Raw genomic sequence first — 13,026 nt, 5'->3', positions numbered from 1 at the left:
ATTGGCTAACTTTCTTTTCTCTTTTATGATATAATGAAATCTTTTGAAGATGAGAAATAGCATTTTATTTATCATTCCAAGTGTCTAGAATTAATACATATGATTTGGACAATGAATACCCAGTAAATAAGTGATTATAAACGTGCCAGAAAAAAAAAAGTGCCAGTACAGCCCAGCATGGTGGCACACGCCTGTAATCCCAGCCGCTCTCGAAGCTGAGGCAGTAGGATCATGAGTTCAAAGTCAGCCTCAGCAATTTAGGGAGGCCTTAAGTAACTTGGTGAGACCCTGTCTCTAAATAAAATATTAAAGAAAGGGCTGAGGATATGGCTCAGTGGTTAAGTGCCCCTGGGTTCAATCCCCAGTACCCCCCCCCAAAAAAAGTGCCAGTACACACCAAAGGAGCATAAAGCCTTAGATATGTTGTTTTGTTTAATATTTAAGCCCCACTTTAACTACAACTGAAAAAAATCTCTGTATTAGAACAATATCTATCTGCCAAAACTTTGGGCTAAATAGACCTATTATATCATGAAAATGACGTAGGCAATATCCAATTCACAAGAATAAAGAAGGCACAGGTTAATCCCAAACTGAAACCAAAACATCATCAGTTATTTGTTGAGACACAAAGTACTTTGCCTCTTGAATGTACCTAGCCAGATAAGGGAAATAAATATTTTTCATCAAATAGTGATGCAGAATTAAAACAATTAAAAAGGAAGAATAATAAATTGCAAAGAGAGGAAAATTAATTCTATAACATATGTCACAAAAACTCCAGCATTCAGCAATGTTCTGTAAACTTAAAAGATATTTAGAACTATTGTTCTAAATAGAGACATAACCTAATTCTGTCTGGAGGCTCTACTAATAGGGCCATTTTCCCTGAGCTCTTATACTATGATTCAAATCAACAAATATTACAAAGCAGGAGAAGGCACCAATCTGTGGTCTACATTCAAACCAGGTGTACTGATCTAGCTCCAAAGATTAGGCAACTGAAGCTTTATAGTCAATTACCTCTAGTGTCCCTCCTTTAGTATCTCAATCAACTTGTCTAATATCATTAGGAGCCATGTTCCTGGCACACTGTTCCTGCTTATTTGAAATATAAATTATTATAAATACATCTGGACCCTTGATATTGATTTTTAGAATTCTGGGATTTAATACCAGAAGAGCATAGGGATTAGAGAATGACTACATGAAAATTATTTTGATAGAAACTAACTCCCCATACTATTCCTTGGTCAAAATGTACTTGTCAATTAACTGCAACCTACTGATAATTAGAATCTTATTTGATTGTTAGTGAACTCTATTTCTTACTGGCAAGATCACCCAGGGAATGGGCTCAGAATTTCCAGATAATTTTATTCACCTTCTATAGTTTAAACTCAAGAACTAGCTTAAATCCAGGTACACAGAGATAAATTACCTAGTTTATATATTAAAGTAGTTCATCAAGAATTAAAGTCCTGGGCTGAGGATCTGGCTCAGTGGTATAGTGCTTAGCATTTACAAAGACCTGGGTTCAATCCCCAGCACCACAAAAAATAAATATCATCATCATCATCATCATCATCATCATCATCATCATCATCATCATCCTTGAAGGTATATCATACATTTTATTTTATTTAAAAGCAAATTAATATATAAAACAAAGAATTTTATAAGTAGAAATGTTAAATTTCCTGCAGGAAATCAGATATTACACTCAATTCCTTGGCATGTCAGTGTGACACAAGGAGTAACCTGTGGCCCGTGGACTCCTGTCCTGCCTATAAAACCTCTGCACTTTTCCTTCTTTTCTCCTGTAATCTAACACTGCCCACCCCTCTCTAGAGACTTCCTTTTCCCAGGTGTCTGGGTTGTGACACTTGATACTTCCCAGAACATGAAGTAAATCAAAAGATGAAGTAATCCGCCTTAAGGTAGTACTAAGACAACTATATTCTCTCCGATGGTATCCCTGTTTTTTGTTTGTTTGTTTGTTTGTTTTTTGTTTTATTCTAACACTGATGACAATTCAATCTCTTTGCCATGTCTTTCCTAGGATCTCTGTGTTTCCCAAGACTTACCATTCTCACAGTCACTTGTCTTTCCAGTTTCTAATGCCAAGAAAATCTCAATCCACCTTCTAAGATTCTTCCTTTCTTTCTGCTCCCACACTAACCCACAGGTGGAATTCAGCCACTTGTCCTTGATTTCTTCTTGAAAGCATTTCTAAGCCTGATACTGTGATGCACACCTGTATTCCCAGTGACTCTAGAGGTAGGAGGATGGCAAGGTCAAGATTAGCCTCAGATACTTTAAGGGACCCTGTTACAAAATGAAAAAAAAAATTTTTTTAAAGAGAGAGGGGGGGGGAGAGAATTTTTTAAGACCCATTTTTTAGTTTTCAGCAGACACAACATCTTTGTTTATATGTGGTGCTGAGGATCGAACCCAGGCCACACGCATGCCAGGCAAGTGCACTACCGCTTGAGCCACATCCCCAGCCCCAAAATGAAAAATTTAAAAGGCTGGGAATATAGTCAGTGATAGAGTGACCCTGGGTTCAATCCCAGTACCAGGAAAAAAAAAGGCATTTCTTATATAGAAGATTTACTGGAGGCTCTTTATACCAATGCAACATTAATGATTTAAAATTGAATATTAGTCTTATTTATTTTTAAAAAATATTCCCTCAGCTTGAAATTACCAACTTGGGCTATAACCTCCTGTTGGCTTTCTCTCTCTAGCACCCCTGCTCAGTGGTTGTAAGTCATCCTCTGTTTCAGGGCCTCCGAAGTTTTCCCCTAAGTCCCCCTCTTTCATGTCCCAACGCTCATTCATACATTATGCTCTTCTTACCAGTGGGCCACCATCTTTCCTCCACCTACCTCTGTAAGGCAAATGGATCAGAGTGGAGATGACTTCCCTGCTAATATAAAGTGAAAGGGTAAAGTTTCTAAGCTGCAAAGCCTGAGTTAAAATGTAAAGGACCAGGCATTGTAAACCTGCTTCTAAACTGCAAAGCCTGGGTTAAATTCCTGAGGCAGTTAAGACAATGCCCTACTGGCCATTTGGTTGTTTAATAACTTAGGACCCTGTGTAGCCCGGCAGGTAGGCATTCAAGGCCCAAACCAATCAGTTTGAATGTGTATCCCGCTTAGAAGTGACCAATCACCCCTGCCCAGCCTGTTCCCGCCAATGAATGTACTAATCAAGTCTAAGAATTATTGTTTGATTTTCCCGCAGTGTATGGTGATTTGTTAAAAGAAACTGTGATGTATGCAAAGCCCTCGCCCTCCCCAAAAAGTATACTTAAGCACTGCTCAACCCCTGCCCGGGGCTCTGGGCTGCTCTCCTTTCCTGAGTGGGCATGGAGCCTTAACATGCTGAATCAATAAATCCCCTTCTGCCAATTGCATGAGTGATCTCTTGGTGGTCTCTTTCTCCGACACTTCGCCAGACCCTTACAAAAGTATGGTACCCCTCTGCTAGAGCCTACTTCAGTTTCAGGTAACAAGTCACAAAAGTATTCAATAAATGTTGATAAAAGAAAAAGGAACATAGAGGAAGTAAGGGAGAGAAGGAGAGAGAGAAGGAAAGGAAGAAGGAAGGATAGGAGAGGGGGAGAAAAGTATTGAGAAGGTTTAATATTAGTACTTACAGGTAACATTTGAGCTGGGAGAGTTTGGGGGAAAAGCAGCTATATATATATATATCATCATAGCTGCATCCCCCCATATATATATATGTGTGTGTATATATTCATGTATATATTCACTGGAAAAAATCATATATACATATGATTTTTTCCAGTGAATATATACATGATTTTTTCAGTAAATGAAAAAAAAATATATATATATATGAAAACCTTCCCCAGGGCAGGCCATAGAAACAAGAATTGCTCTTCCTTAATTAAAGTGGGGGATAGAACCTCTAATTTTTCCCTACCTTTCTGTCTTAGAATTGGCCATAAAGAAATTCTTCAGCTACCTTGTCTGATCATAAGACCCTCATTTCAGAAGGAATCCTGCCCTATACCCAGAAGAAAGAATGCTACACAGAGAAGCCAAGAAGAATCTGAACAGACAGGCTTTGCTGGATTTTCCCTGCTCAGTCTGGCTACTATCATTAGATCATACTCTTCTTGTCCACTCACATTCCTACATGGTTGTCCATGCTTCAGTCAAGCAATGAAGTTATGCAATGAAGTCTCTCTATAAAGAGGCTAAAAGGATAGAATTAGGAGAGCTTCTGGACAATGGAACCCCCAGAAGCTTACAGGAAGGTGAGCAAAAACTCATGTACATCCTCTTATGGTTTAGATATTAGGTGTCCCCCTAAAGCTCATGTGTGAGAAAATGCAAGAAAGTTTAGATGTGAAATGAGTGGGTTATGAGAGCTGTAACCCAATCCTGTATTAATCCACTGATACGGATGCACTGGGCAGTAACTGTAGTCATGTGGAGAGTGGCTGGAAGAGATGGGTCACTGCTTTTTGGAGTTTTTATTTTGTCTTTGGTGAGCAAAGCTCTCTCTGCTTCCTGGTTGCCTTGCTTTTGTCAGATCTTTTGTCATAGTAGTGAAAAAGCTGATTAAATCATGTACCAAGAAGTTAGTATGCCTAGCTCCACAAGATCAGAAGCTCTTGCACCCAGGACCCTTCCAGTCCTCTTAAACACCATTTTCTAGTTAATATTAAAATTTTCTCCAGTCTTATTATTGTTCTCCAACTCTAAAATCTTTAATGAGTAAAACTTCTTCATTGCATAAACTGTAACACTTAGCCTGGCATTCAAGATCTTCACTCTGAGGCCTTCAACTGCCATTCCACAGTTGTTACTAATATTCTATGTGCTCTACATGTGGCCCTTACCTATTTGCCCTTAATTTCTGTCTGTCTCCTTTGGGCAGGAGGTGTACCAGGAATTGAACTCAGGGGCACTCTACCACTGAGCCACATCCCCAGCCCTACTTTGTATTTTATTTAGAGACAGGCTCTCACTGAGTTGCTTAGCACCTCACTGTTGCTGAGGCTGGCTTTGAACTTCTGATCCCCCTGCCTCAGCCTCCCTAGCTGCTGAGATTACAGGCATACACCACCATGACTGGCCTGTCTTGTCTCCGTTTTTGCTCACTCTTATTGTTTCAGTCAAATTTTTCACCACTGTGACCAAAAGCCCTGACAAGAGAAATTTTAGAGGAGGAAAAGTTTATTTGATGCTCAGGGTTTCAGGGGTCTCAGTCATAGGTGGCCGATTCCACTGCTGTGAGCCCACTTCATGACAGAAGGGAGGAAAGCAGCTCAGGGCAAGGCAACAAGGACAAAATATAAACCCCAAAGGAATGCCCCAGTGACCCACCTCTTCCTGCCACACCTATCTGCATACAATTACCTCCCATTAATCATTATCAGTGGATTGATTCGCTGATTGTGTTACAACTGATAAAAATCAAATTGATTCACCTCTGAAAAATCCTTGCATTGTCTCCCACAGGAGGTTTTAGAGGACACCTCATATCTAAATCATAACTTACCTTTTTTTTTTTTAAAGAGAGAGTGAGAGAGGAGAGAGAGAGATAGAGAGAGAGAATTTTTAATATTTATTTTTTAGTTCTCGGCGGACACAACATCTTTGTTGGTATGTGGTGTTGAGGATCGAACCCGGGCCGCACACATGCCAGGCGACCATGCTACCGCTTGAGCCACATCCCCAGCCCCATAACACTTACCTTTTTATCAGGTATATCACCATTCCCACAAACCCTCATCTGCCTGTCAAAGTGTTGCTCATATCCCTTTTGCATCACTGCTGAAAAAACTATTAGGGCTTTAGTGCTTTAGTTTAAAAAACTTAAACAACACAAATTTATTATCTGCTATGGTTTGTTCCCCCAAAAGTTCATGTTCTGGAGGCTTGGTGCCCAGTGTGGCAATACTGAAGAGGTGAAACCTTTAAGGTGTGAGATCTACTGGAAGGTAATTAAGTCACAGTGGCACCACCCTCATGAATGGATTAATGCTGGCCTTGCAGGAGTGAATTCTCACTAGAGCAGGTTGTTATAAAGCAAGGTCACTTTACATGCTAACCCCTTCTGTGTAAGGTCATTCACTTTTCTGCTTCTGTTCCATCTTGCAGACCAGGGGCCTAGCTAGGATGTCAGTACCCTGTAATTTGGACCCTCCAGCCATCAGAATCATGAGCCACAGAAACTTCTATACTTTATAAGTTACCAGGTTTAGGTATTTTCTTATGACAAAACTGATCAAGACATTATCTTTTAGTACTATAGAAATCTAATATGGTCTCACTAGACTAAAATGAAGGTATTGCAATCTCTGTGGACACTCTAGAGGAGAATCTGTTTCCTTGCCTCATTTGCTGTCTAGATGCCTCCTGCGTTCCTTGGCTTATGGACCACATTTTCTATATTCAAAGCCAGCAAATCTTATCTTTTTTACCTTTTGGTCTTCTGTTGTCACCTCCCTCTCTGAACACCACGTCTCTCTATCTCAAGGTCCATAACCCTAATCACAACTTCAATTTTTTTATTTGTTTGTTTGTTTTTGTGGTGCTGGGGATTGAACCCACGGCCTTGTGCATGTGAAGCAAGCACTCTACCAACTGAGCTATATCCCCAGCCCCTCAAATTTGTTTTCCTTAGTCAGATTTTTCAGGCATTAGAATATGTATATATTTGGGAGGAGGTCAATATTAAGCCTAACACAGTCTTTGTTCATTTGCAGTCCTGACATTCTAATATGGTTAATAGAATTGAAGTTGGCAAATTGGTTTTTGAAGGTAGTTGCAAAAATATCAAAATTGACTTTATATAATACATTTTCTTTAATTATATTTAATTCTAAATCAGTGAAATCTTTGCCACAGAAATACTCACACATTTATTCATTAAACAGATTACCTATTGAAAGTATCTTATACTCTAGGTATGTTTATAATTGCTAGGAATAAAGAGAAAGCTCTGGATTTCAAAACACAAGTCACAATTCCAGAAGATAATGAATAACAACAAATATGTATTGTGTTAAATGATGTTAGAAACTTTTTTCAGCTGATTAAACCAAACTCTTCAGAATCTTTCTTCACCCTCTCTTTTCCTCCAACCCTATCTAATTCATCAGCAAATCCTATTAGTTCTAGTCTGAAAACATGACAAAATTCAACTATTTCACGTGCATCAATATGCATTTATAAAAATGTTTCCCAAAGTAAATCAAGGCACTATTACTGTAAGGGTAAAATTTCTAAGCTGATTCTAAACTGCAAAATTAAAATGTAAAAGACCCGGGCATCGCAAAGTTCCTCTGCTACACCCAGAACCTGAAATTCCTGAGATAGTTAAGACAACGCCCTACTGGCCATTTAGCCTAGGGCCCTGTGCAGTTTGTCACAGGGCCCAAACCAATCAGTTTAAATGTGTACCCGCTTAGGAGTGACCAATCACCCCCGCCTGACCTGTTGCCACCAATGAATGTGCTAATCATGCCTCAGAGTTGTTGTTCAATTTTCCCGTGCCTCATGATGATTTGTTCTGATGTATGCAAAGCCCCACCCCACTACCCCCCTCACCCCCGCCCTCCCCAAAAAGTGTACTTAAGCTCTGCTTGATCTCTGCTCTGGGCTCTGGGCTGCTCTCCCTTCCTGAGTGAGCCTTGGGCCTCAGCGCTCTGAATTAGGATCCTCTTCAATAAACTCCCTCCTGCTCATTGCATGAAGCTGGTCTCTTGTGGTCTCTTCCTCTGACCTTTCGCGGGACCCTTACAATTACAAGATAAAGAGAGAATGAATGAGAAGGAAAAGTCAAATAAATAAGCAAGATTATATTTATATATATATATATATATATATATATATATATATAATAGTTAATGCAGTCTAGCCAAATAATTTGCAGCTGTGACAATATACTAACATATTATGAAGGCTTCCCAGCTATCTAGCAATTTTTTTTATTATAATATACTTTTATACTCTACCCTTAAGATGCATTCTGCTATTATGATACCTGTAGGACAGATCAGAGAGCTGAGTGAGTGTTGGAAATCAGTATGTAGCAATATACATATTGTTGTAAGTACAAGTCAGAGTGACAATGTAACATTAAGATGACACCAAAGAATATCTCATATTTTCTGGAACATATATGAAACTTGTTCCTTGAACATGTAAGTGAATCCAGTCAGGACCTTACCCACATATGGGCAAACTTACCAACAACAAAATACTAACTATTTTAGGGCTTCCAGGCACAGGCAATTTGGAATCTGTCATGATTACTGAATTCTGTTATTATAACACAAAACTTGTGTATAGATAAAACATAAACAATCAAGTATGGTGTTAGTTTTTTGTTACTGTGACAAAATATCTGAGACAATCAACTTATAAAGACAAAAATTTTATTTTGGCTCACAGTTTTGGAGGTTTCTCTCTATGATCAGTTGGACCATTGCTTTGGCCTATGGTAAGGCAGCACATCATAGCAGGAATGTGTGGAGAAGCAAAACTACTTACCTCATGGTCAAGAAGCAAAAAGAGGGAGAGGAAGGGACCAGAGTCCCACAATCCCATTCAAGGGAATGGCTACAATGACCTAGGCATCTCCCACTAGGCCCCACCTCTTAAAGGTTCCACCCTCTCCCAATAGCACCACCCTGGGGTCAAGCTTTTAAAACAGGGGCCTTTGGTGAGGGATGTATAAGATCCAAAGTACAGTATACAGCTGTGTTCTGATAAAATCATATATGCTACATAAATTTATCGGTAAAAATCTTAGTATGGATTTCTAAAACATTAAAAACATGCTTTTAAAAATGTAACCATATTCACAAAGACTGTGGACCAGGGGTTATAGTGCTCTGATCCTTTGCAACAATCAATTTTATTCAAACATAATACTGAAAGAGATAGTCCCACATGGATTAAATACAATTTAAAACATATCAAAGTCACCCTAAATCATTGCTACATTTAAAAGGGTGCTGCAAATACCATTCAGCCTCACCCAAGTCCCCATGTGGCCTCTGCTGACATGACCTTTTTCTTGAGTACTTGCTGCTATTATTCAGAACAGTAAATGTCACAAGACAGGAGACAGCTCTAATTTTTAGAATCCGTATTTTTGACATTACTTTCAGAGAAACAAAGTTTAATACTTGGATATGATATATGTTAGGGGGTCAGGTGGTAGCTCTTGGGTACACCAGATCTGATAAAAATCACTTGGATAGAAGCTGACTTTTCACCTCACTCAATAGCTCAGGCCTATTTACTATGATGTACTAATTTCATTCAAACCCTCATGTGGCTGCCAAATTTGGGTCTATAAAATTTTTTTTTCTTTAATGATAAGATTGCTGAGTTGAATATATTCAGAAATTTTATCGACCTCCACAATTTTGGCCTAAGAACCAGTTCAATAAACACAGATGCACAAAGCTAAATTACACAATTTTAAACATTGAAGTAGTTGGATAAGGGTCAAAATTCCTGGAGGGATTTCATATTGATTTCATTTTACCTAAAGCAGACTTCAAAGCAAACAGGCATTGAAAGTAAATATCTCGACTAGATGGTAACTGCAATTTTCTGCAGAGGTCCTTGCTAGGCACTCAGAGTCAATAGTTTGTGTTTTTCTAATAAGATAAAATGAAGGCCAAGGCTGCAAGGTGTATCCTACTTTCAAGAAGTTCCCTCTTTCATCACCTACTCTTAAGCATTTTCTATCTTCCTGTCAGAAATATCCATACCCCTTTCTGAAGTTCTTCTTCTTCTTATGGTCATTTGGGACCTGGATTTGCCCCAGATCTTTACTCATCACTTTACAGAATAAAGCACAAGATAAAACTATTTCCAATGAAGCATTGGTGATTTAAATATATTAGTTTCATTATCCTTTTCTGACCCAGCCAATTCCAATTTTAACCACACGCCTGCATATCCAGCCTGGACCTCTTCCTTCCAGGATTTCTGTGCATTTCTTGGGTTAATTCTCTCACGTCACTAATGCTCCTGAGTTCTTGCTCCAAGATGAAAGGGTAAAGTTTCTAAGCTGGAAAGCTTGAATGTAAAAGATTAGGTATTATTAAGTTCCTCAGTTATACCCAGATTCCTGAGATAGTTAAAACAACGCCCTACTGGCCATTTAGCCTAGGGCCCTGTGCAGTTGTCACAGGGCCCGAACCAATCAGTTTGAATGTGTAACCCGCTGACAAATGACCAATCACCCCCGCCCGACCTGTTCCCGCCAATGAATGTGCCAATCACGTCTCAGAGTTGTTGTTCAATTTTCCCGCGCCTCATGATGATTTGTTCTGATGTATGCAAAGCCCACCGCCCTCTCCAAAAAGTGTACTTAAGCTCTGCTTGACCTTTGCTCTGGCCTCCAGGCTGCTCTCCCTTCTTGAGTGAGCACGGAGCCCCAGCACGCTGGAATGGATCCCCAATAAATCCCCTTTTGCCATTTGCATGGAGTAAGTCTCTTGTGTGGTCTCTCCCTCCGACGCTCCACCGGACCCCCCTTACAAAGAGTCCTTCAATCTTACCTCCTATGACTGTGTTGTTTTATCATGTGAGCATCAAGCATATTTCTTTGTTTTCTGCAAAAAGGAAAAAAGGAAAAGAAAAAGCAAAGAAGCCAATTTATGTGGCAGCCATTTGTGCATGTTTGGAGGCAATGGATGAGGGTACATAATAGTAACACACGCAAACATTTCAATATTATTGTCACCAACTTTATAGAAGTATCCATAATATCACTTGCGGCAGTCTGTCTGGGCACAAAATAACCAAGCTGCCACAAAGCCTTGTAGGTTCAAACAGCAACCTTTATTCCCGAACTCTCACCGGCCCTCTACATACACTTCCCAGGAACACACCACCTCCACCAGGCTCCGCGTGCCAATTCTCTCAGAACCCCTGGAGAACTCAACAGGAACTCCAAAGTAGTGGGCGCCCGAGGCAGCAGGATCCGCCCTGTTCCCAGCAGGATCCACCCTAATTCTGGAGCCCCCAATCCTAGAGCAGGGTCACCTTTCAACCATTCCCTCTGGCAAAAATGCCAGGCGTCATTCTGACTAAACTGTGGCTCTCAACAATCACTCAATGCTCCTCTGTCTCTCTAATGCCATTTCTCCCTCCCTTCCTCCTTCTGAATACTGGCATTCCAAAGTATGCCTCTGGTATTCCCTTTATATATCCAACGACTTGTCCATATATTCTGATAAACAGGAGTAAACTTGTCTGAATGTAAATTTTCTCCTCTCCTCCCCAGGGTAAGAGAGCTGTATAGAAACAATTTTCTCATTGACGTGGATTACATCACACCCCCTACATAGTAGAAGCAGCTAGGGTTAATATTTATTTTGAAGAAGTATTCTTTGATTCTGTAATGTTATGCATCCTTTCATAGTGAATTATGAACTGGGTCTAAAGTGCTAAAAATATTTCCCAAGAGACTATGAGGTTCTCAAATACAGGAAACAAGTTTGATATTGTTTTCACTGTTTATTATGGAAAAGAGTCCCTGGTACTCCACCCAACTTCAACAAGCATCAGCTTATGGCCAATTTGGCCATCTACTTCTCACCGCCTTCTTCCCTCCACCTATATTTTCTTTTAAATCTTAACTCTCATACAAATGTATCTTCATATATTTAGGGTCTGTGGATATAGCTCAGTGGTAGAGTACTTGCCTAGCATGTGTAAAGTCCTGGATTAGATAGACCCCAGCACTACACACACACACACACACACACACACACACACACACACACACACACACAATGGATCTCTACGGACTCACTTTTTAGAAACATCATAATAGCACTATCATACACAAAAAATTTTTTTTAATTTCTTCATTTAGCCAGGTGCAGTGTCACACGTTTATAATCCCAGCAGCTTGGAAGGCTAAGGCAGGAGGATCTTAAGTTCAAAGCCAGCCCTCAGAAACTTAGCAACACCCTAAGAAACTTAGCAAGACCCTGTCTCAAAATAAAAATTTAAAAAAGGGCTGAGGATGTGGCTCAGTGGTTAAATGCCTCTGGGTTCAATCCTTGGCATGGAAAAAAATAAATTCTTCATTAAATCATAATTTGTTTTTAAGTCTCTACTTCAACATAGATTCTGGCACATAGAGATGTCCAATCACTGTGTCTTAAACTTCTGAGCTTGAAGTTTTCTTTTTGAAGCTGGGTGTGGTGGCACACACCTATAACACCAGTGACTCAGGAGGCTGAGGCAGGAGAATCCAGAGTTCAAAGTGAAAGGGTAAAGTTTCTAAGCTGCAAAGCCTGAATTAAAAAGTGAAAGACCTGGCATTGTAAAGTTTCTAAGCTGCAAAGCCTGAATTAAAAAGTGAAAGACCAAGTATTGTTAAGTTCCTCTGCTACACCCAGAACCTGAAATTCCTGAGACAGTTAAGACAGCGGCCCTACTGGCCATTTAGCCTAGGGCCCTGTGCAGTTTGTCACGTAAGCATACAGGGCCCAAACCAATCAGTTTGAATGTGTACCCGCTTAGGAGTGACCAATCACCCCCACCCGACCTGTTCCCGCCAATGAATGTGCTAATCATGTATGAGAGTTGTTGTTCAATTTTCTCTCGCCTCATGCTGATTTGTTCTGATGTATGCAAAGCCCCCCCGCCCTCCCCAAAAAGTGTACTTAAGCACTGCTTAGCCTCTGCTCTGGGCTCTGGGCTGCTCTAGCTTATTGAGTGAGCCTAGAGCCTCAGCGTGCTGAATTGGATCCTCAATAAATCCCCTTCTGCAATTGCATGAGTCAGTCTCTTGGTGGTCTCTTCCTCCGACTTTTCGCCGGACCCTTACAAAAGTCAGCCTCAGCAACAGTGAGGTGCTAAGCAACCTCAGTGAGACCCTGTCTCTAAATAAAATACAAAATAGGGCTGGGGATGTGGCTCAGGTGTTGAGTGCTCCTGGGTTCAATCCCCAGTACCAAAAAAAAAAAAAAGGGAGTTTTCTTTTTGAGAAAGTAACATT

Source organism: Ictidomys tridecemlineatus, chromosome 11, assembly GCF_052094955.1.
Source record: "Ictidomys tridecemlineatus isolate mIctTri1 chromosome 11, mIctTri1.hap1, whole genome shotgun sequence".
In the NCBI taxonomy this organism is placed as follows: Eukaryota; Metazoa; Chordata; class Mammalia; order Rodentia; family Sciuridae; genus Ictidomys; species Ictidomys tridecemlineatus.
Note: the sequence above shows the minus strand (reverse complement) of the source record.